The sequence below is a fragment of the Dreissena polymorpha genome, chromosome 2 (assembly GCF_020536995.1).
Source record: "Dreissena polymorpha isolate Duluth1 chromosome 2, UMN_Dpol_1.0, whole genome shotgun sequence".
In the NCBI taxonomy this organism is placed as follows: domain Eukaryota; kingdom Metazoa; phylum Mollusca; class Bivalvia; order Myida; family Dreissenidae; genus Dreissena; species Dreissena polymorpha.
In genome coordinates, this window is record NC_068356.1 from 89,804,149 (window position 1) to 89,827,841 (window position 23,693).

General features: G+C 35.0%; 1 protein-coding gene across 1 annotated transcript in view; it reads right to left on the reverse strand.

Moving 5' to 3' along the window:
* The window catches only part of LOC127868010 (chondroitin sulfate N-acetylgalactosaminyltransferase 2-like), a 32,079-nt gene extending 8,979 nt beyond the window's left edge, over positions 1-23,100 (reverse strand). The window contains exon 1 of the mRNA XM_052409568.1: positions 22,983-23,100. The gene's annotated coding sequence lies outside the window, so the exon portion shown is untranslated. The remainder of the gene's footprint in view (positions 1-22,982) is intronic.
* Between the last annotated feature and the right edge of the window lie 593 nt (positions 23,101-23,693).

The window sequence follows — 23,693 nt, forward strand, 5'->3', positions numbered from 1 at the left end:
ATTACTGAACAATTTAAGTGTTTTCTCATGATCAAACCTTTTTGTTTTTACATGTTTGCGTTGTCTTAGCAACCTCAGTATTTAATTCTTTTTGCTTTTTCCTGACTAATACATGACTTGAGATTATGATTTCTCACAAGTTTAATCTTTGACTTAATAATAATATTCTCATATAGTTATATGATTGAATTAACCCTTTACATATTATGTACTTTAACGCATTTGCAGTCCCTTAGAAAGTTAAATTTAAATATACCGTAGGTTCCCACGTATAGCGCGCAGTGTTTTACCTCCAAAATTCAAATTAAAAAGCTGGTGCGCGCTATACATTGATACAACGCCATCCTGGCTGCTAGATTGGTAAAAAATATGTTGTGTAATCATAAATAATCAAAATAGCCGCCATGTTTTTTTCCAGAAAACTACCACCCTATAATCGTACAGACTGAGGGGCCATTGTCGAAACAACTGGTAGATATGAATGCGGTAGAAGAAGTTTTGGTAAAAAATAAATATGTTTGAATAAACTTGCGGACATTTCTTTGTTTGTGTTTACACTTCTTAATTGATGAATTCCGATGGGGATTGTTGTCGACATTCCGGAGAGCAGGCAAGGGTAGGTGCGAACGAGGTCTTTTTTGCATGTACGGTAGGTGTGAAAGGGGGGTCATTTTTCACTTCGCAATTGGCAGATGTTATTGAGTAATATGTGCCACGACTTGTTAAGACGCTAATTGACATTTGAGACACTAATTGACACTTGAGAACGTGAAGATATGCAAATGCATTTTGTGTGTATAAATATTGAATGTTGAACAGTGGTGTACCTCAACAACTGTATCCCCGTCTCCCATGCCACATTCAAATTTACCGGTAATGCCCATGCTTTCCCCGAGGAAAAATCACACAATGTACACTATTCTTATTTTCTCACGTTTTCACGAAATGCACGTGGACTGTTAATCTTTTGCTAGAAAATTACAAAATTGTAAAAAAAAGTATAGTGCTATGCAACCCATGCTCCTAATCATAATGACGCTTCCTATTTTGAATGCTTAATTAAGCTTTCCAATGCCCCTGATTATTGGATTGTGCAATAGTAAAATGGCGGCCATTTTCAGTCCGATTAGGTGGTTTTATTGTCTTTAAATATTTTTTTCTCCATTTTTGCATTTAAAAAACAGCCTGCGCGCTATACACGGGTGCGCGCTATACGTGGAAACCTACGGTAGAACTTTCTTACTAGACTCAAGTTTAAAAGGCTTCATTACCAGCCCTAAGATACTGATGAGCAGCAAACAGCATAAAACCTGAACAGACTGCGAGTTACTCGCAGGCTGTTCTGGTTTTATGCTGTTTGAATATAGCCATTTTTATTTTGCTTCTGGGTGGGAACAGGTTAAACACTAAAAAGTTACAAGCATTCTCATGGTTCAATATTTTGAGTTTAGAGAATGAGAGTTCAAGCATTCAGTCTTGAGGCAAAGACTTATTATGGGTACCCTTTAAATTTAGTTTTAAATTTGATGTGTTATTTTGGGTAACATTGCAAAATTGGCTGTGTTTGCATTGTAATATTAAATCATGCTATCGCACTCCTGCAGTGCTCAAATTATCAGAACATAACAATCAAAAACAAAAACCATAATTTTGCATGCCAATGATTAAATAAACCATAGGGGAAATGCAATCCGTCTCGAATTGTTTTACTCAATGATTCGCTAATCATGATCAGCACATAAATAGCATATCACAGTTGCATGCAATTAACCTCCAAATATGTATGGCTGGTACCTTTGTTAAAAGGTATTAAAGGGTGCCAAATAACTCAAATCAGTCTACTGATCTGATATTTTATGCACATTTCGCTAGATCACATTGCAATCAAATTTGACTTTGAAAAATACTGCATGTTAACAAAAAACGTGTCTTTTAAAGTCATGTCCCTATTGTTTCAGTCCTGTAATGTCACCACTAGTATTCCTCCCCGATTAAATGATTCCGAATGTTCAATAAAGAGAGAAATATTGTGTTAATTAATGTAATCCAGCAAATATTTTATTCATTATTTATATACATTATACCTACACCAAAATAATTTGAGCCGCGTTCTGAGAAAACTGGACTTAATGCATGTGCGTAAAGTGTCGTCTGCACAGGTTAATCAGGGACCACACTTTCCGCCTTAACTTGATTTTTGGCAAGGAGGGACTTCCTTGAAACTTAAAACCCATAAAAGCGGAAAGTGTCGTCCCTGATTAGCCTGTGCAGACTGCACAGGCTAATCTCGAATGACACTTTAAGCACATGCATTAAGTCCAGTTTTCTCAGAACGCGACTCATTTGGTTCTCAACTCCACAGAAAACAAGAGGGCCATGATGGCACTGAAGTGCTCACCTGAGTTTGAGGAAAACCAAATATCCAAACTTGACCTGGTGAACTTATTTTCAGACTAATGTGATACAGATTCAAACTTGACCCAGGTATGATCCAGATAAACATGTTAACCAAGTTCCATCAAGATTGACAAACATGTGGCCTATAAAGAGATGAAAAAGTTTATATTACATTTGAGTTGATTAACAAGTTTCCAAATGCATGCGACTCAGATTAAAAGTCAACCAAGCTATTGTATAAAGAAACAGTCAGAACAAGGCCTTATATAATTGACTCATAAACGTACCAAGCGTCATGTTACAAGGATTTGAACTGGTGAACTAGGTTTTGGACGCACATGACCAACATTCCAACTTGGCCAATATATAATCAAGACAAACATCCTAACTAAGTTTCATCAAGATGAAGTCAATAACAAGCTAAAATTTTATGACACATAACACAAGGTGATCATCATAGCTCACCGTGAGCGCTTTTTGCTCAGGTGAGCTAAAAAATACCCGACAGCATAAATGCTGTCCTGACCCACCATAAAGTTATTATTTGGCCCCATTAGAGCATAAAGGTGACATGTGCCATCAAATTTCATTGTCACATGGTACCTTTTTGCACCAAGGGGGCGATTTGTTCAAACATCAGAACCATGTCAAGTGCATGCTTAATTAATGAGCGTAACAGTCTGCAGTTCTCATACAACCTCCACTCTCAATTTAATCTTTATTGTGGGATCACGGCAATAACTATGAAGTCACCAGCTGGTTGGTGCCAATAGATTCAGAAATCTTCAGAAGCAACAGTCTGGTATTCTTTTTTTTAAGTTATGAAACTTGCCCTGCTAATACGGGTCTTAATGCATGTGCTTAGTGTTGTCACAGATAAGCCTGAGCAGTTTGCACAGGCAAATAAGGGTCAACACTTTCTGCTTTTATGGAATTTTTCTTTAAAAGGAGGTCCAGTGAAGGCCAAAAGTGTTGTCCCTTATTAGCCTGTGTGGAATGCACAGACTTATATGTAACAATATAGTACGCACATCAATTAAGCCCACTTCTCCCCAGAGTAAGTTGTTAGGGAAACACTCGAACTGATCTTATTCTTTAACATTTTCATGATCTTAATTTTTTCAGAAAAAACATTAATAATGTTGGCATTTCGCGAAGACAAAATGCAAACAAACACAACAAAGCAAAATAAAATGTTTTTTTACCTGTTTTCATATTTTTTACAATTACACTAAACTAAAACATATATGAAACATTCATTTATAAACAAACATTTTATTTAAAATCGCCTTTAGTACAACAAAATGCTATTTCAAACAAACACATAAAATCCTCTTTTATGCCTGATTACAAACTATTAAATAATCCTACAAGTAACTTGGGACCAGCAACTGTAAGACTCCCATAAGATTAATTGAAATATGTCACTTACATACAAACAGTGACCAAATAAAGTCCTAAAACTTTAACAAAGTGTATCCAGTTCAATAAATCCCATTACTCCAATAACAGATAACCACTTCAAGGACAGATAATGTGTTCAATGTGTTATATCTCAGTCTCAGGCCCAGCCACACTGACACTGTTACACTGAAACCTATCACCTTTCATCACAAATTAACAAACACCCAACTTTGGGGCCCGCTCAACCACATGTGTGTTCTTCACTCCCCACCCTTTTTAACTAGTTCACAATAACACTATCAGTGTGTCCAATGCAGATACTGGTAAACCTACCAACCCCGAAGTTACAAAAAGCTACATTTGAAAAACCTAATTTCTGAATGGAGTCCTTTTGAAAGGATTAATTGAAACTCATTTATGTGTTGAACCCAAACGTGTCCAATGGCTAAAGTACCTTATCACCTTTTTCAATTACTCCTGCAAATAAATTAAGTTTTAAACAAACAGAACTGCTCTCCTTTTGACATGGTATTCAGTTTATGACTGACCTAAGAGTGAATTACAACAATAGGTCTTTTAGAATGCTTTCACATTTTTAGCACTCAAATTTCACACACTAGTGTTACACGAGCTTACAGAAATTTCTCCTATTGCTTGCTTCACCATTAACACATCACTTTAATGTCGTTTTTATTTTGCTAACCAAAGTTCATTCATTCATCAAGAAGACAGGATTGCCCAAATGTGAGGTAACAGTTCAACATTTATTGCTTAACAACTAGTTCATTTATCATATTCGTTTGTGGCATTTTGTAGCATATATTAGAATTGAAACAAACACCAAAATTTCCTGACTGCACTTAAAGTTTAGACATTTTTTTTTGCATTTACCAATAACTTTAATCAATTACAATTTTGCACAAACTGAAAAGGTTTAAAAGAAAGTTTAGAAAGTAAATATGATTTTTTAAAATGAAGAAACACTAAATCTTGATACAAGATACAGCTCAAAAATGGTAAAAACCTACTGGCTAGGAAGCTGTGCCAAAATAAGTAAACTTTACAATAGTGAATTGTAAAAAAATTCTTATCCAATGGGTTTGTACATATATTTTTTTATGCACAAAACAGAACAGTAACAAACTTGAGCAATTAAAAAAAGCAACAAAATTTATCAGTGGCATCTACTGGGAGCGGTGAAAAACTCTGATCATAATGATTACATGGAGGCATAACATTGTACAATCAAACAAGACTTTGATTGATGTTCTGGTGGGGTGTAACCTACAATTGCACTTGTCAAACACTCCGTTACAGATGCAATCATTGTTAGCAATTTCAAACAAAACATGCAATTACCCTGACTACCCTCATACCACTTTTTTTTAAACTTCTGTATTTAATTTACAATGCTGAGTTTTCTTAGTTATCAAGATTGAGTAACTCTTTTTTTAAATAGCTTATTCTTATGCCTTCCGACTATTATATTCTACCTGGTATTACCAAAGACCACAGTCTTACAGGAAAGTTTAGAACCATCAGACCTTTATAAAACAGTTTGCTACACAGTCTCAGACGTAGGTACATTATTGGAAAGGAAAGTAATTAAGAGTTTTTGCAATATTTCCACAAACAATTTATACCAAAACACTTAACTGTTTCAGTGCTAGAACCGAATTTTGAAGGCCTTTGCAAACAATTTGGATCCAGATGAGACGCCACATCTTATGGTATTTTTGAAAAAAAAATGGAAGAAAATGCTAATTTTAGAAATTCAGCAGACAACATTTTAGCAGACGACAAATTTCCCAGCATGCAAATGTTTAAATAGTGTAGAGATCCACTGCAGGTCTGTGTATTTCCCACTAAAAAATTACTTCTCACCAATATATTAATGACCTTAAATTAAAGCTACAAACTCCATGGTGATGGAGTTTTGAAATTATTTAGCCGTATCCTTAAATGTCTTTGTTCTTTTATTACAACATAAAATCATCACATTTGAAAGATTGTCAATCTGATTTTTGTTAAAAAGATCTTAACTAACTTTTATTGACCATACTGAATAGGGCTGTCACGATTCACCGGTATACCGGTATATCGCGGTGCATGTCGTGAAAAAAATCGCACCGCGGTACGGCGTTGCCGCACCGGTTTTTTTTAAATATTATTATATTAGCACATATATAAATACATTACATAATTATTTTGATATAGAAATCGTTTTGAAAACTGTAGAAGCGATTCAAAAGGGCTAAATAAATAATCCGTTAATATCCAGGTCAAGCAAGCGCTTCCACTGGTAGATGTTTAACTTTCACGTTTAAAATACGGCAATGTATAGGTCCGTACCTTTTTTTGAATTTGGGTTAGATTTCCTTTGCAAATAAGTTCATAATTATCCAAAAGATGTTTACTCTATTTCTTATTTTCTTTCTTTAGAATATCGATCGTTCAAAGCATGGCACTTCCAAATCATGTTATCTTAAGATTATGAATAAGTCGAGGAAGAATCAGAACGCTACGGATTTTCAATACTGGGCCTGCTGACTCCGCATTTTAAACATGCCCTTGAAGCGTTCGATTTACACAGGTCGTAGTCACAGCTATTGTAAACAACATGGCGGACATTTTAGAAAAAGACGCGAATAACAATAACAATGACTACTTCTATCAAGTTTATTACAGTTTCTTTTACAGTTTCTAGTCATACTATGATACCCGTGTTTTCTGATTATTGTGTTTAATAAAGTTTGTAAACTGTTTTCTTTACAGATACATATTCTGTAAAATATCGCGGTACGTACCGCGATACAGTGTTGCTGTACCACGATATACCGCGGTACGCTCACGGCGTATCGTGACAGCCCTAATACTGAATATCTTAACATACTGTTCATATGCATGTACAATTGTTGAGCATCAAAGCAGTGGGGGCAATTTTAACAGCGATTGGGAAAAGTACTGATACCAGCCCAATTAGGACAATTGTGCAAGAAACACCCTAAAATTGGGAAATTTTGCATCGTGGTGAAGTATTCATATTGGGAAATTGGTGAATTTGCTTATTTGCTTCCCAAATAATTTAAAATTGATAACTAAATGTTGTCAAGTTGTCCTTATTATATTTACTTAGGTTCAAGCCATAGAGCTGCATAGGAAAACTAACTAAATGTTGCTCTTTTTTTGAAACCTTAAATTGGGATTTTTTTCACATCAATTTGGAAATGTGTAGTTTGTTCCTAATTGGGAAAGTGCCGTTTTCCGGTACTTTATAAAGAAGGAAAAAAATAACAGGAGAAGTCCCGTAATAATCGTCGGTGACATGGCTTAAATAAAACCTGCATCACTTTTTACCAAATTTTTAAAAAGGTTAAACTATAATTATGTCTATGGAGAAATTACCAGTAAACATTTTATCTCTTAGCTAAGACTTTAAGCGTAATATATTCAGATGATTTAGCTGCTAGGAATTATCATTTTGAGGCATCCATAAGCAATATGGGACAATATTTATAATTATCAGCATATAATACTATTTTATTAATGTTTAGCTATAATACGCTTGCTCAACATGATATTCATGTGTGTGTTGTTGTTTATCACCAGTAAACGTACATCAACCTATAATTTAAATTATTAAAGCAGTACAGACAGTTTTATATGGGTTTCAGATGTTGAGATTTTGTGAAACACCATAATCTGTGACTTCTAAATAAGCCATGCTCTGGATAAAAGGCATACATGCCAGACATCCCGATCTCGGGGGGACAGTCCCGCTTTTGGGCCCTTTGTCCCGGCATCCCGATATGAGACGATTTGTTCCGACATTTGTTAAAAACAATGTAAGGTCTATAAGTTCCCAATAAAATTCGCTTTTCGAGCTCTCTCTGACTAAAACTTGCCATTGCTAATCCCTTTATTGCCCCCAATTAACAACCCACTGATACTACTTGAGTGTACCAGTGTTGTTTTTGACACCTTATCAGCGATTCAACGGCAACTTATTGATTTAATCAGCATTCACACCATGGTGTTTTTATGATAGGGGTTGCTAATTGCTATCGAAAGATGTATAGTACAGAAATAAATGCCACCTGCGTTTGTATTTTTATTATGGCCCAATCAAGTCCAACGATACCATTACACTGCAACGCCGATATATCGCGGTTGTTGGGATCCAAAGATCGCGAGCGCGATATATCCGGCGCGCGATATAATTCGAGAAATGTCTAACTAAATTGTATTGCGGTTAATTTGTCAAATTTCCCCAATGTTTTCATTATATATACAGCGATGCTACATATTTTTATAGTAATAATTGCAAACCAATTCTACAATAAACATTTTTCATAACTACATACGTATCTGTATTTATCATAAAAACCAATATGAAAATTATATTTTTCATTTTCTTGTACGATCGCTTGCGAAACAGTTAAAAAAAATATTCTTCCCTTAAAAAAACTCTAAAATATAATTGTGCATAGATTCGAATTTACCCTTATAAATAGTCCTAATAAAGGAACTGAAACAGCGTAACGGTAACGCTACAGCGTGTTTGAATTATATTTTATTAAGAGGAAATGTCAATGCCACATAATTCGCGAGATACCGCGGTACTTTAGTTGAAATTTACAATGAAACTTTTAATGGAAATTAAATTATCTCAATGTTGAACCCGCTACGAAACTTTTATTTACAAATAAATACACCCACGCCAATTTTCGCGCGTTTTTTTATTAGAACAAACAAATTCATGACCAGTAACGAAATTAAACGATTTATATACCAGTAAACTGCCATTATTACCTTTGAAATGACACTAATTGGTTATTTGTTAAGTGTTAAAAACAACCCCAGCCGTGTGTACACAACACTGTCACTTATCAACTGTTTTTCACGCTTCACTGCGTGCCATAGTAAGCAGGACATATAGGGTGTTAATACTTGCAAGAACCGTTTTTTTTTGCTTAAGTTAGCGAATTCTCAGATTAAAACATGACATTTAGTGATCATACTTGTCGGATTTTGGGAGCAATAGCCAAAGCGCGATATATTGGACAGCGCGATATAACGGTTCGCGATATATCGGCGTTGCAGTGTATCCTGTGTATTTATACAACCTATGTTTATAAATCCTGTCAAAACACCGATTATGTACATCAAACAAATTGAATGCTGACCAATACACATTGATGTTTCTCACAAATTACCTTTCGTTTTCGATTGATTTTCAGAAAATAGTTTGTACATATTGCATCAATCTTAATTTAGAGTTAATTTAAGATTGGTTGAATAAGAACAGTGCTCGATGCGCTCACATTGTGTCACACAATTTACATATGTTCAATGGGATATCCCTGTACCAATTGGATGTCAAATCGAGCCATACGGGGATACCCCTCATTTCAGTTTATGGACTGTGTTTACTTCCGGAAAAATGAAAAACGTCTGTGTTCACGAAATTCTGAACACACAATTATCGTCAATATTGGGCAGAAATTAAGAGTTTTTGTAAGTAATATACTGACTATTGACTAAAGAAAAGATGGAATGATGGATCGTTATAGGTGTCCCGCTTTTTGGTCAAATGTCCCGACAATTTTTTATGAAAGTCCCGTTTTGGACCTGAAAAATTCTGGCATGTATGAAAAAGGAGCAATGCATGTGCGTAAAGTCCCCACATGAGACAAGGAGGACACTTTCTGCCTAGACTGGATTTTCCTTTTAACAACACTTAACTTAACTACGCACATACATTAAGTCCAGCTTTGCCAAAGCACAGTCAGTTGTTTTTTGGATTGGGAAAATTTGCGCATTTTGACTAAAATTGGGAAATTAGTGTTGTTGTTGTTTTGCTAAAAATGCTTCAAAATTGAGAATACAAGAGTTTCCAGTATTATATTTACTAAGGTTGAACTTATATGTACGGGAGTTGAACAAAATATTGAGATCTAAAAACTTTTAGCTCCCATTTGGGAAAAATATATACTTTTTTCCATTGGGAATGGGGCGGATTCAATGAAAAAACACACACTGACAGTATAATGTCTTTGATTTCTTGTTATCTGACAGGGCTAGACAGTCCAGATGTTGTAACAACAATTACTGGTACACTGAAAGATTTATGGGTAAAGTTACAACAACAAGCTGTTACAACTCAATGTAATGTGACAGGCCTTTAAAAAATGTCAGGGCATTGCAGAGCCATACAATCATTTCCTTTTTAAAACTACCAGATCATTATATACTATGTAATAATTATATGTAAAAATCTGATACATTATGGGCCTAGCTCTGTGAAAAGGAGGTTTTAACCCTTTGCATGCTGGGAAATTTGTCATCTGCTAAAATGTTGTCTGCTGAATTTCTTAAATTAGCATTTTCTTCGATTTTTTTTAAAGACTACTATCAGAATAGCAAACAGTTTGGATCCTGATGAGACGCCATGTTCTGTGGCGTCTCATCTGGATCCAAACTGTTTGCAAAGGCCTTCAAAATTAGGTTCCAGCACTGAAAGAGTAAAATGCATGTGTGAAAAGTGTCGTCCCAGATTAGCCTAGCTAATCAGGGACGACACTTTATGCTTTTATTGTGTTTTTCGTTTAAAGGAATACCCTTCTTGACAAAAATGCAGTTTAAGGGTAAAGTTTTCTCCCTGATTAGCCTGTGCAGACTGCACAGGCTTATCTGGGACGACACTTCACGCACATGCTTTAAACCCCCTTTTCACAGAGTGCTGCCTACATGGAAAGTGCATGATTATAAAGAACATTTCATTATGGACTATTTAAAGATGAGAGATTAAAACTAACCAAAATAATGTTTCATAAAAACGGTACACTAAGAGCTGATCATAAAAACATTATGTAATTTTATTTTGTTATGTTATGATATTGTTCAATGTAAATTAGTGTCAGTAAATTCCCCAAAACAACAAACTGTCAAAAAAGTAACATTCACAAAGGCAAGACCTTTAGGAGAATATGGTACATTTGCAACAATATATTTCCTCTACATTTCGCCCAAGATCTGATATGTTTTTAATGTTGTTATATGTATCAGGTGTGTCAATGCATGTGTCATAAAATTCAAATTTATAGACTGTGGGCAATGTTTTTATCACCAAAATCATATCTTCAAATCATAATGACCAAAACAGGCTCCTTTTGTTCAAAGTTAACAGTCACATGAATTGTGAATATAGCAGTATCGTTATTACTTTAACAGGCACTATAACCCATAAATTTGACGGTAAAGCAATCCTTTGTATGAATCACTTCTCAGGATATGTACTTTAAGTAATGCAGATCTTAAACAATCAACATTAATTACGCCAAAAGCCTTGGGGTTTTCAGACACCACCATGTCTGTTTCATGGAAAGAACCGGCAGAACTTGGTATCATTGGAAGTATCAAGAGAACAACCCCCCCCCCCCCAAGGAAGATAGATCCTGAACCTACCGTTAAGAAGGCTGACACCATTTCCACCTCCAAATACTTTTAAGGTTACCTAATGATTAAGCAATTATATACATATTATGATATTTATGTAAGAATATTCAGTGGTCAAGTTATGTTATTAACATTATAATGCTATATTGGTATTTATTAAACAAGAGGGCCATGATGGCCCTGAATCGCTTACCTGACTAACCTTGCTACATCAACTTAAATTCTATCAGACCCATATACAATCCCAAGCCAGATTTCATCAATTAATACATTCTGACAATATTTCATTAAGATTGATGAAAACTGTGACCTCTTTCATCTACACAAGGTTTTAATAGAATTTGCCCGGTGACCTAATTTTTGACCCCAGATGACCCATACACAATCCAAAATCAGATATTATCAAGATAAATATTCTGACCATATTTCATCAAGATCAGATGAAAACTATGACCTCTATTGTCTACACAATGTTTTTCTTTGATTTGACCTAGTGACCTAGTTTTTGACCCCAGATGACCCAAATACAATCCCAACCCAGATTTCATTAAGATTAACATTCTGGCCAAATTTTATTAAGTTTGGATGAAAACTGTGACCTCTACTGTCCACACAAGTTTTTTTAAACTTTGACCTAGTGACCTAGTTTTTGACCCCAGATGACCCAAATTCGATCCCAACCCAGATTTTATCAAGACAAACATTCTGACCATATTTCATTAAGATCAGATGAAAACTGTGACCTCTATTGTCAACACAAGGTTTTTCTATGATTTGACCTAGTGACCTAGTTTTTGAACCCAGATGACCCAAATACAATCAAAACCCAGATCTCATCAAGATAAACATTCTGACCAAATTTCACAAAGATTGGATGAAAACTGTGACCTCTATTGTCTACACAAAGTTTTTCTATTATTTGAACTGTGACCTAGTTTTTGACCCCAGATGACCCAAATACACTCCCAACCCAGATTTCATCAAGATAAACATTCTGACCAAATTTCATAAAGATTGGACGAAAACTGTGACCTCTCTTGTCTACACAACGTTTTTCTATTATTTGACCTAGTGACCTAGTTTTTGACCCCAGATGACCCAAATACAATCCCTACAATCCCAACCCAGATTTCATCAAGATAAACATTCTGACCAAATTTCATAAAGATTGGATGAAAACTGTGACCTCTACTGTCTACACAAACAAATTGTTGACGGACGCACACACGCACGCACAACAGACGCCGGACATCACACGTTCCCATAAGCTCACCATGTCACTTCGTGACAGGTGAGCTAAAAACACAACACATCTTCTTTAAATGGTGAGGTCTTTCTAAAAATGTGCAGCCAAAAATCAATAAAAGAATAATTTAGTTTACCAAAAGTCACAATTTGTATGCAGTTGACCTTATTTGGTCTTTTTCTGAAAGACTGTCCGGGGCCCTTATTAACCAACGATTCTTAGACTTAAGAATAAAGAATAGACTTAGAACCAAGAAAAATGTGTTCAGTGTTTGAATATATACAGGCCTCCACTGGTGGGTATGTTCTACATGAAGAATAATATAGATAGAGATGTTTACTGCAGAGTTTGACTCAAAATTTAAGAAATTCTTGAATGTTCTACTTTAAAGAATTTTCTTTATTCTTAGACTTAAGTCTAAGAATTGTTTGGTGAATACGGGCCCAGTAAGGGCAGTGGTCAGATCACATGCATCTCACCTGGATGACACAGTTTCAATCCCTGTTCCCTGAAGCATGTGAGTATGGTTGGTGGTCACCATACCAGACAGGTGGGGTTTCCCCCAGGTACTTTGGCTTTCCCCCACAACACAAAATCACAAAACAATTGAACACCTTTCTGTAGCTACTAAATAGCTGAGGATTGCAGGTTAGCTATAAATCAACATAAATTTTGTACAAACTTTAGTGATTCTAGTAGTTGATTAGGTAGGGAAGCAGGGACACTGTCTGGGTCCACACATAAAAAGCCTCAGGCCAGAAAGACCTAATAAACTCCAAAATACACAAGTGCTTTCTGACCAAATCCCTTTATTCCTCTTTGACACCAAACAGAATGTATGATCTCCATTGCAAATCCATCAATAAAGCTTAGCCAGCTTAAATGTGTCAATGAATCACTGGGCATTTGATTTGAATTCTCAAGGTTGTGAACTCTCCACAATATATTGCCCCCAATAAAGCATGCAAATTTAGCCAAAATTAACTTTTACTGAACTATAACTGATGGTAAAATGATCACTATCATCAGTGGACATTTGAAACATATTTTCCCACAATTTTCAAGAATCCTTTCTGATTAGTTGACATTTAACAGTTAATGAATATAAACACCCATTTTGTCATGCTGGTAAAAGCCAACAATTTGCAGCATGTATGAAATAGATTTAAAAACAAAATATAAACTACCATAGTCTAAAGGATTCAGCGTTTTTGTCATGGTTACTTTATCTATTTGCTTTATTATTTATAGGGTCAATACTAGAATTACTGACAAAAGAATGTGACACATTGTTGGAAACATATTTATAGGCAATAAATATAATCTCAAACAAACAATGGTAAGAACTCATTTGGATGAATACTCCATACCAACGTGACATACGTCCAAATTATCAACTGTTGGTACAGAAATATCTTGAGAGAAAAAATAACAAAATTGCTTCAAAAACAAAATGTAGCATTTTTTTATGTCAAGGTTTCATATTTATAATTGATTTTAACTACAAATATAAAGACAAACATTGAATGTTTATAGATTCTTTACCAAATATTCTGATATTGTTTATTAAAAACTTAATAATTATTTATTTAAAATGAATTATCAATTATTTTTTTATATAAATCATTAACAAAACTATTTACATACCACATGAATTTAATAATTCTCTGTTTTTCAATACTTCAAAACTGCATCTTGAATTTAGACCTTGCAGTCAGTTATTAAGTTATAAACTGAATACTGATAATTTAAATAGTTACATTATGAAAGTCATATTTGTCATTCGACACACTAGATTGATTTCAATTATCACATGATCACTTATATACAAGCTTAACACATGATTAAGTTAATGCATGTTAATGGATCAAATTGACATTACACGTCAACGAAATTTAGACCTGCTATATACCTGCTATAATACAACTCGTTATACAGTTTACTATTGAAATCTCTGATAATACATGTTGCTTCATAAAATAAATGTGAAATAGAGAAAAACAGATCAACTAACCAGTCAAGAGGTTTTCATTATTTTCTACTGCAGTCTTCTTTCCGTCCTTTCCAACCCCTTGTTCCAGTCAAGATCTTAGACAGTTGTGACACAAAATATGAAATATTTATTGGCATGTGACCTGGGTCAAACTTTTCACCTGGCTTAAGCCATTCTTACAAAGCATTCATTTTCCACCCTGACCACCCATGCCAGGTCAAGCAGGGATTATCTGGTAAACCTGATGACCATAGCTATTTCATTTGATGTTTTAAAGGGTTTGGGTGTTGACCATTGTTATTTCATTTGATGTTTTAAGGGTTTGGGTGTTCAGAGGAGCAGCAGGAAATAAGCAGCCATAGACAGACCTGTTGTAATGATCATGAATGATCAGATAATGAAACATCTAGGGTGGCTGTCACCTCCTCAAAAAAGCAAACACTTTCCTTCAAGTTGAGAAAAGTTTTCTTTCTTTAATTTGTGGCTATGTAGTAACAGGATGCAATATATGCATAATATCAGTGTTAGCAGAGAAGACTTATGTGAGAAGGGTTATGTCCGAATGAATGAAGTGAAATAGGTCATCACTGTGCTGATTTTAGATTGAACACATTTTAATATAATCGCTATCCCAAGCCATAAATTAGCTAACATGTCACTTTTTCTAACAAGAAACCCTGCAAATGTGCACAACTGACACACTGGAGTGCAGTCTCCTGCTATATTATCCTTCAAAGGCATAACAAGTATTTATTTTTATAATAATTATTAACAGTATTTCAGTAATAAAGCACTGCCAATAAACTCACTCATACTTTTCTGGGATTAGCTTTACTGATCAGTTAGCCAGTACCAATTAAGGGCATATACCATGTTCTTCTAATTGCCAAATGAGTGAACCATAAAACCCACAATTAATTGATAATAAAGTCACCTGCTTACAAACAGCAAGTTAAGCCAAATTAATTCTTCACATGTGACCACAGCTGTTCCCAACTACCCAGACATGCCCGTCAATTCCAGTATCCAGACTTGTAGTAAATTCCAGCTGTTCCAGTATGGAACAATTAAGTCTATGGGGCATACAGGCCTGTTTGATTTTCTGAGTAATGTCGCAAATTTACTTAACATAACTAAGTTTCCTTGCATGCTCAAGAGGACCACGTTTCAATTGTTCAATAAGACAAATAACAGTCCTGGTAAATGTTAGAGTAGACATCTGCTTTTACAGTTGATACCAATCTTTATACATCAGCGATTTTAGTGAGGGGACAGATTGTTTTCGCCCTGTCCGTTGGTTTGTTTGCCCCAATTTTAACATTTTGCAATAACTTTTGCAATATTGAAAATAGCAACTTCATATTTGGCATGCATGTGTATCTCATGGAGCTACACATTTTGAGTGGTGAAAGGTCCTTAATGGTCAAAGGTCACATAAACAAATCCAAGGGAAGTAATAAGCTTTAAAGGGAGATAATTATCTGAACCTGCCAAATGATAAAAATAAAAAATAAATCAAAGTACAAAGTAAATCTGACAAACACATTTCTTGTTCCTTCTTTAAAAAGTCCGGAAAACAGCACTTTCCCAATAAGAAAACAAGAGGCCCATGAGGGCCTGAATCGCTCTACTGCTATAAACACTGTGCAAGTTTGGAAAGAATAAGATGGAAACTGTGTACTTAATCGCGCAAACAAGGAGAATTTTCTCAAATTCAAGGGGAGCTTATAGTGAACTTATTTCTCCGATACTGCTCATATTCAATAGGGTTCAAGTTCTCATTGATATAAAGATACTGTGCAAATTTGGAAAAAATTGGATGAAAACTGTGGAATTAATTGCGTAAACAAGTGGGATTTCAAAATTTTCTCATATTCAAGAGGAAGTCATTCTGGACTTATTACTTCGATATTGCTCTTTTTACAAAAGGGTTTGAGTCCACATTGACACTGCGCCAGTTTGCCAAGAATTGGATGAAAATTATGAAATTTATCACATAAAAAAACTGAATTTTCATTTTTTTCTCAAATTCAAGGGGAGATAATTCTGGACTTATAACTCCGATATTGCTCATTTTCAATAGGGTTTGACTCAACATTCAGATAAAGACACTGTGCAAGTTGGGAAATAATAGGATGAAAACTGTGGACTTTATTGCGTAAACAAGCCATATTTCACAATTTTCTCAAATTCAAGGGGAGATAATTCCAGACTTTTTACTCTGATGTAACCCATTTTCAATAGGGTTCCAGTCCTCATTAATATAAAGACACTGAACAAATTTGAAAAGAATCGAATGAAAACTGTGGACTTTATCGCGTAAACAAGAAAAAGTCTAATGCACGCACCCACGCACGACGGAAACCACGCCATAACATAAGCTCTTCAGGCCTTTGGCCAGTAGAGCTTAAAACCCTACATATTTCCAAATTGTTGTAAAAAAATGGCTTGGACCTAAGTGACAACTCTTAAGTTATTAATTTTAAATTAATTGGGAGCAACAAATCAAATACACCAATTTCCCAATATGAAGACGCAAATTTTCCCAATGTCAGTTCCCCCCCCCCCCCCCAAAAAAAAAAATCGCTGTTCATGCAATGACTGTAAAAGTTAACATTTGAACATTTTTGCTCTGGGAAAACTGGGCTTAATGCAGGTGCCTAAAGTGTCTCCATAGATAAGCCTGTGCAGTCTGCTAATCAGGGACATCATATTCCGCCTTTATGCTATTTTGTATTGGCAGTAAGTCTCTTATAAACCAAAATCTAGTTTAGGCAGAAAGTGTCATTCCTTATTAGCATGTGCAGACTGCATTTGCTTATCTGGAACGACCCTTTATGCACATGCGCATAAGCTCAACTGACTTGAGGTGAGGTGAGAATCCATGGGCCCTCTTGTTACTTCAAGATATTATAATTTATTTCCTAAATTTCATGAACTTAATACTGCATTATTTTCAGGTCCCAATCCTTTCTTTCTCACAAGTCCCAACTATGATTGAACCCGTTCTATTCCTCCAGAGGATGTTTGTTTTATATCAAATAGCAGCCAACAACCTTAACAAACCACAGACACCACCAGTATTTTGGTGTGGGTAACAATGTGAAGAATTTGCACTTATATTCCCATATAAACAATAATAATAAACACCTCTGTCTCACTTGTTTACATTGCCAGTGTGGGATTGCATTAAATTTTAACAAAGAACTTGCCTGTATGGCACAAAGTGCACTTAGTTCAAGTGAACTGGAAACAAGAAATATCTTTAAAAAAGATATACGGCGTTGATTGTGGTCGATGTTTATGAACGATCAAAAGTTATCTCTATGAGATAAAAAGTAGCGGATGCCTTTTTTCTGCGCAGTTGTTAGCTACATCATAAGCAAATCAATTACGGGGTGTTGCGCCAGATTTCGTGGCTTATATTGCTTTATGTGATATTATTACTCAGATATCTATATTTACAGAATAGAAAAACACAAGAAACATGAAAATAAACGAGTGCATATAGGTCAGCCGACAATACTCGAATCTTATTTAATTGCATAATTATAGTATAGCGAATTATTGTGGTCATGCTTAATAAACTGGTCTAAATTGATAAATATTTCTAATTAATTTTATCAAAATTGGTCCTTATCATGCAAATTTTGAAACCATATTAAAAATCGATGATTGACATACCACAATAATATCGCCGAATATCTTTATTTAGTATCTGTCTGATCAAAACAGACTTCAAGTGCACAAAGTTTACGAGACGGCGTTTATATAAAGATTTCTGCAACTGACCGCAAACTGACCTTGATACCTTGCGGATTGGAATGCAATGCATTACAGTCACTACGTTATTGTCAGTAAGACACAATGATCGCAACCCCTTTTGCGAACTCCGGTGATGAACTGTATATAAACTATATAAACTCTGACTTTCACAAAATGACCGCGTATTGACCCGAAACCTCGCGGGTTGAAATGCAATGCAAGTAAGTACTAAATATGACAACATAGCCTTTAGTTAAACGCTTTTGCGCTGGTAATTCTCTGAAAATAAAAGGTGAACGCACAAACTGTATTTATGTCGAAAATTGATTGTAAAACTGTTCTATCTATTGGGCCTTTTCATTAGAGATAAAATTGTTTCATGCAGTAAAACAGTGTTACAAAGACGCGGATATGTTTCCAATGTTCTGGTGTTATACTCAAATCAGCCAATGGAATAAATGAAGTGTATTCATTCGTACCTAGCCGCGGGAAATTTTATTTGAGTATTATTGGACACTTACAAAGGTCAAGTCAGGGTGAAAAGCTGGCTTATTCAGCTTACGCCGAAAAAATCACACTCCAGCATCCACCTTTCTAAACTGTAAATATTTTGACATTTGATTTCCCCCCCCCCCCCCCCCCCCCCCAAAACCACACAACTGTCATGGAATTCACTAAAACAACCATAGGTTGTATACTTTTTGTCATCAGTCCTTCCAATGAACAGTCCGTTACCAAGCAAGACACAATTCTTATTTTTAACCTTTCCCTCTCAGAATCAAAGTGAAAATGGCTATCTGCAAACAGCATAAAACCAGAACAGCCTGCGAATAACTCCCAGTCTGTTCAGGTTTTATGCTGTTTGCTGCTCATCAGTATCTAAGGGTTTGAAATGAAGCCTCTAAAACTTGAATCTAGTTAGAAAGGTCTTTAATTAAATTTAACTTTCTAAGGACAAAAAATGCGTCAAAATACGTATCTAAAGGGTTAACAGCCTTTTGGGATAACTGACAGGATGTACATTTAAAATGTCAACATAGATTAGCCCGTGCCGTGCGCACAGGCTAATCAGGAACGACACTTTGGCCTTTCAAAGAATGTTTCGTTTAAGAATTCCCTTCTTTGAAAAAAATCAAGTTAAGGTGGAAAGTGTTGTCCCTGATAACCCTGTGAAGACTGCATATCTGTGTAAACACTTGATATACATGCATTTAGCCCCATTTACCCAGAATACAGCCCATAATATTACTGTATATCAAGAAAAATGAACATAATTTTACCAGATCAGGCTTGCAGGTTATTGCTTAGTTTAATCTCTGGTTCATGTGTTTCAATTATATAGCAACAGCTGTTTTACCTCAATTTCATTCACAATCTGCATAATTAGCTTGCATTGATTCCAAAGAAAAATCTGCTTATCATAAACATTAATGTTTAAAAGAAGTTGTTGATTAAACATTAAAATCATGTTTGACATCTCAAAACACTTGCAAGACATCTCTTAATTTGAAGGTAGGAAACATTACATAAAATCTAAACAATTCTTAAATTTATGTGCCATCCAGCAAAACCTAAGTCATAAAATAAAATATAAGCTGACTTGGCAGTCATATTTGCAAATAAGATTAACCATTGTTAATAGCTAATATCCAACAAATTTAATGCCTGTCATAACTCTGAATGTTCTACAAGTGTTTGTTTATAGTGGGAACCATTACGCAATGTGTAAACTTCTTCATGGGAGGCACCACTCTATCATAATTGTTTATAATTGTTTTTGAAACGTCATGTGCAAAACATACAGCCTTCAAGGGCCATTGTATTCAAAGGCAATTTGCTTAAACACACACATACACAAACAAACACACACACACTCTAAATGTATAACTCCTAACAATTGAGCATTTCTACTCACAGTTTTAATCATCAAACAGTAAAGATTGACTGCTTTATTTCTGGTCCCAAGCAAAGGCTAGCATCACGAATACGAATAAAGCTGAAATATACATGTTCTTCATGTAAACCTCTTTGAGTTTAATCGCATGGAATGACCAAGACAGCTTATTTAGACACACTAGAGTCCGTTCCATCAGAAAAACAGTACTGAATGTCTTTAGGGAAAAATTCGAGAACACTTCCAGAGTGGGGGTAGAACATGGAACCAGATCTCCAGGCCGACACCTTATCTACTAGATTACCACAACTGTTTAATAGGCAGTTTCTTAGTGAATGTATGAAAAAGGATGCCCTGATCATTATAGAACCAACCATCTATCAAAAGCATTCAAATTATGAACAGTACAGACAGTTATTAAGACTTATACAAATGTACATCGTCTTAATACACAAAGCGTAATACAAAATATTGTCCCAATTCAAATTAAGAAATAATATTTTTCGATCATGGTTTGTTGTCGAATAACCCACAGTAAGGAGTATAGATGCCTAGGAATTAAATCACGAGTGCGAAGCACGAGTGATTTGATAACACGCATCTATACAACTCACTGTGGGTTATTCGACAACAAACCATCATAGAAAAATATTATTTCGATTCTAACACGATTCTGATTGATTTGGTTCAAGCTTTAGGACGTGAACTATATTTTTCAATACTCCGCCCTTCTAAGTACTAAGTTCACTATTTAGTGACGTCATTGAATTGTACAAACATATGACGTCATTTTCATTCATAAATATTGTGCAAATGACGTCACTTTCATTGAAAACAACAATCGTAGAAACTTAATGACGTCACGTTTATTGATGCTACTGAAAAGCTGACATGCTATAAATGTTTTCTGAATTACGTTTCCTAACAAATAACATTCTTTGTAGACGTGGTTATGCCACTTATCACCGAATATACAATATATTGTTTCATTACATTTATATACATGCTACATTTATTACATTTCTTTTAGAGCGGGTTTTAGCACGTGCATTTTACTGCAATATTTTCTTTATTTATTCGGAACTATTTTCGAAACATTAAGCTCCGCCCATAAGTTATTGCAGAATAACCCACACTTGATTTCCTTCTTTGTGTATAGAAAACAAGTCGCGTGCCGTGTTAGAATTATGAATATACCATCTAATAACTCAACAGATGTTACTTCCTCATTGGTGATGCTGGTGATACAAATAGTAAGTCGATTGATTATCTTTAATTCATGCCCTTAAGTAGCACTTTAATGCATTTATCTAATTCACTTTTTCAGTGCATCGATCTGTCTCACCTATGATTTGATCTTAATTGACCTTTATCAAAAGGCAATATAATTTTGGAGGCATTTAATGTCAATAGACCCAAAAGTATAAATTTATAATACAGTATATTATATTGCACTCAGGTCAAATTGAAATAATCAAGATCCAGCCTTTCTTTTGCAGCCATTCTAGCCAAAAGTTAAGCGTGAAGCCTTCGTATATCATAGAGTATTAAAAGTGAATACAAAAGTACTTTGTAACACTTGACTCTCCAAAATCAATAAAATGCATGATTGTCCCTTTAGATATTAGGTTGAATGTTTATACTTAATGGCTGTGTTCTTCCATTTTACAATGTGTCTTGATTGTTCAACCTTTATTTTCAAAATCAGAATATACGCGGAATTTCGTTTTTCAATACGTTTCTTGTTCCTTCTGATCCAGAATCTAAAAACACTGCAAAAATACACATATGGCATAAATATTTACCACTGCCAGGAAACCTACAAAAGAACCATCTTTTTCAAGTGGTTGTTATAGAAACAAGAAAAGGTTACTTCCCGTGTCATAATACATAAATCGTTGCAATTTTATCTTGATACGGATATGTAAATGTAAGTTGAACAAAAAAATCAGTGTTCTCCATAAAAATTTAAGAAGCCAGTTACATTTTTTAAGTAGCCAGTGACTTGGCACTTAAACCAGTGTTTCTGGTGCTGTTTTAAATTGATATTTAGGGGAAAAGTTGCTGGCCCCAAGATTGTTAGTAATTGTGATTATAGCCGGCCGCCAGTGCTTGCGGAGAGCACTGAAAGATTCTCAAAAATATTACTATAATTTCCACAAACTTGCAGCATCTATGTGAACTGACCCACTTACCAAGTGACTCTTTAATACATCCACTCAAATTTAATTTGGTGGAGGGAGCATAGCAATTGTTTTTTTATTTTCAAGTTTGATTTTGCTGTGTTTTCAACAGTATTTCATTCATGTCACAGCTGTCAATATGCCATCTTTCACTTTTCCAGGGCTAAGCTGGGCAAAGAGTACAAAGTGCATAATTGTACTTATGCCAGTATCCGTTAAACTAAGACAACTGCCCTACATGAGAAGAAGTAGGGGGAGAATTGCCGTAGAAAGGATTTCAAGACCAATCACCTCAAAAGTTTTATGGAAGGCTGGGGATCAAAGCCACGATCCTCAGATTTGCAGTCTAGCGTTGTATCCACTGAATTTACCCATTTATGCCCAGTGTCTAGAAAAAAAGCCTTGGCAAACAGCGTAGACCCAGATGAGACGCCGCATTATGCGGCGTCTCATCAGGGTCTTTATGCGGCGTCTCATCAGGGTCTGCGCTGTTTGCTTAAAGGAATTTATGTAAGAAATATTCTAAATATAGAAATAAATATACTAGAAATCCCTAATTTTGGAAATAAATTGATCCAATTCAAAAGAATGGGAGAGTCCACTAGGTATAAATGGGTTAACTGCTAAATACATATTACCCACCTTTTGCAGCGTCAATCCAAAATCACCATCCCAAAATCCACTGGAAAGATCAGCCACTTATAAAAACCAAGACTGGAAAAAAACACCTCGCCTCTGAAAATATATAAACAGCATGTTGTATTTTTAGGCACAGAATTACCAGAATTATGCACTGAAGTATTATGACAGGCATGTTATATTTATAAAGTGTTGGCCCAATAAAACAGCAGGTAATAGAGATAATATTATGGGTCTCGAAGAGTTGAATGAACAAATTAAATCAATTAATCACTTCAAGTTTCTCAGCGATAAATCTAAAGACTCGGCATATTAAAACATTGTAAATAATAAGAGGTGTATGGACAATTGATGATATTGCTAAACAAGAACACAATTTCCATCTTGCTTAAGAATTTTGACTATTGAATATTAAATGCATGGGTTTATCGTCTGATTATGATATTAGACTAATCTTCAACCGACCTTGACATTTACTGCCCTTATACAAATTGTTTCTTATGTAAAGTAATAGACCTAATGTTAAGTTTTCATATTCATTTTTGTTGAAAATTGAAAAGTATGATAAATAATTTGTAGTTTCTACTCTAAAAAAAATTAAATATTACAACTTTATGCTTAACATATATACATACAAATGGTAAGTCTATGTCAAGACAATCATCAGTTTTACAACTGACGATTTATGGAGACTCCAGATGCTTGGCACCATGA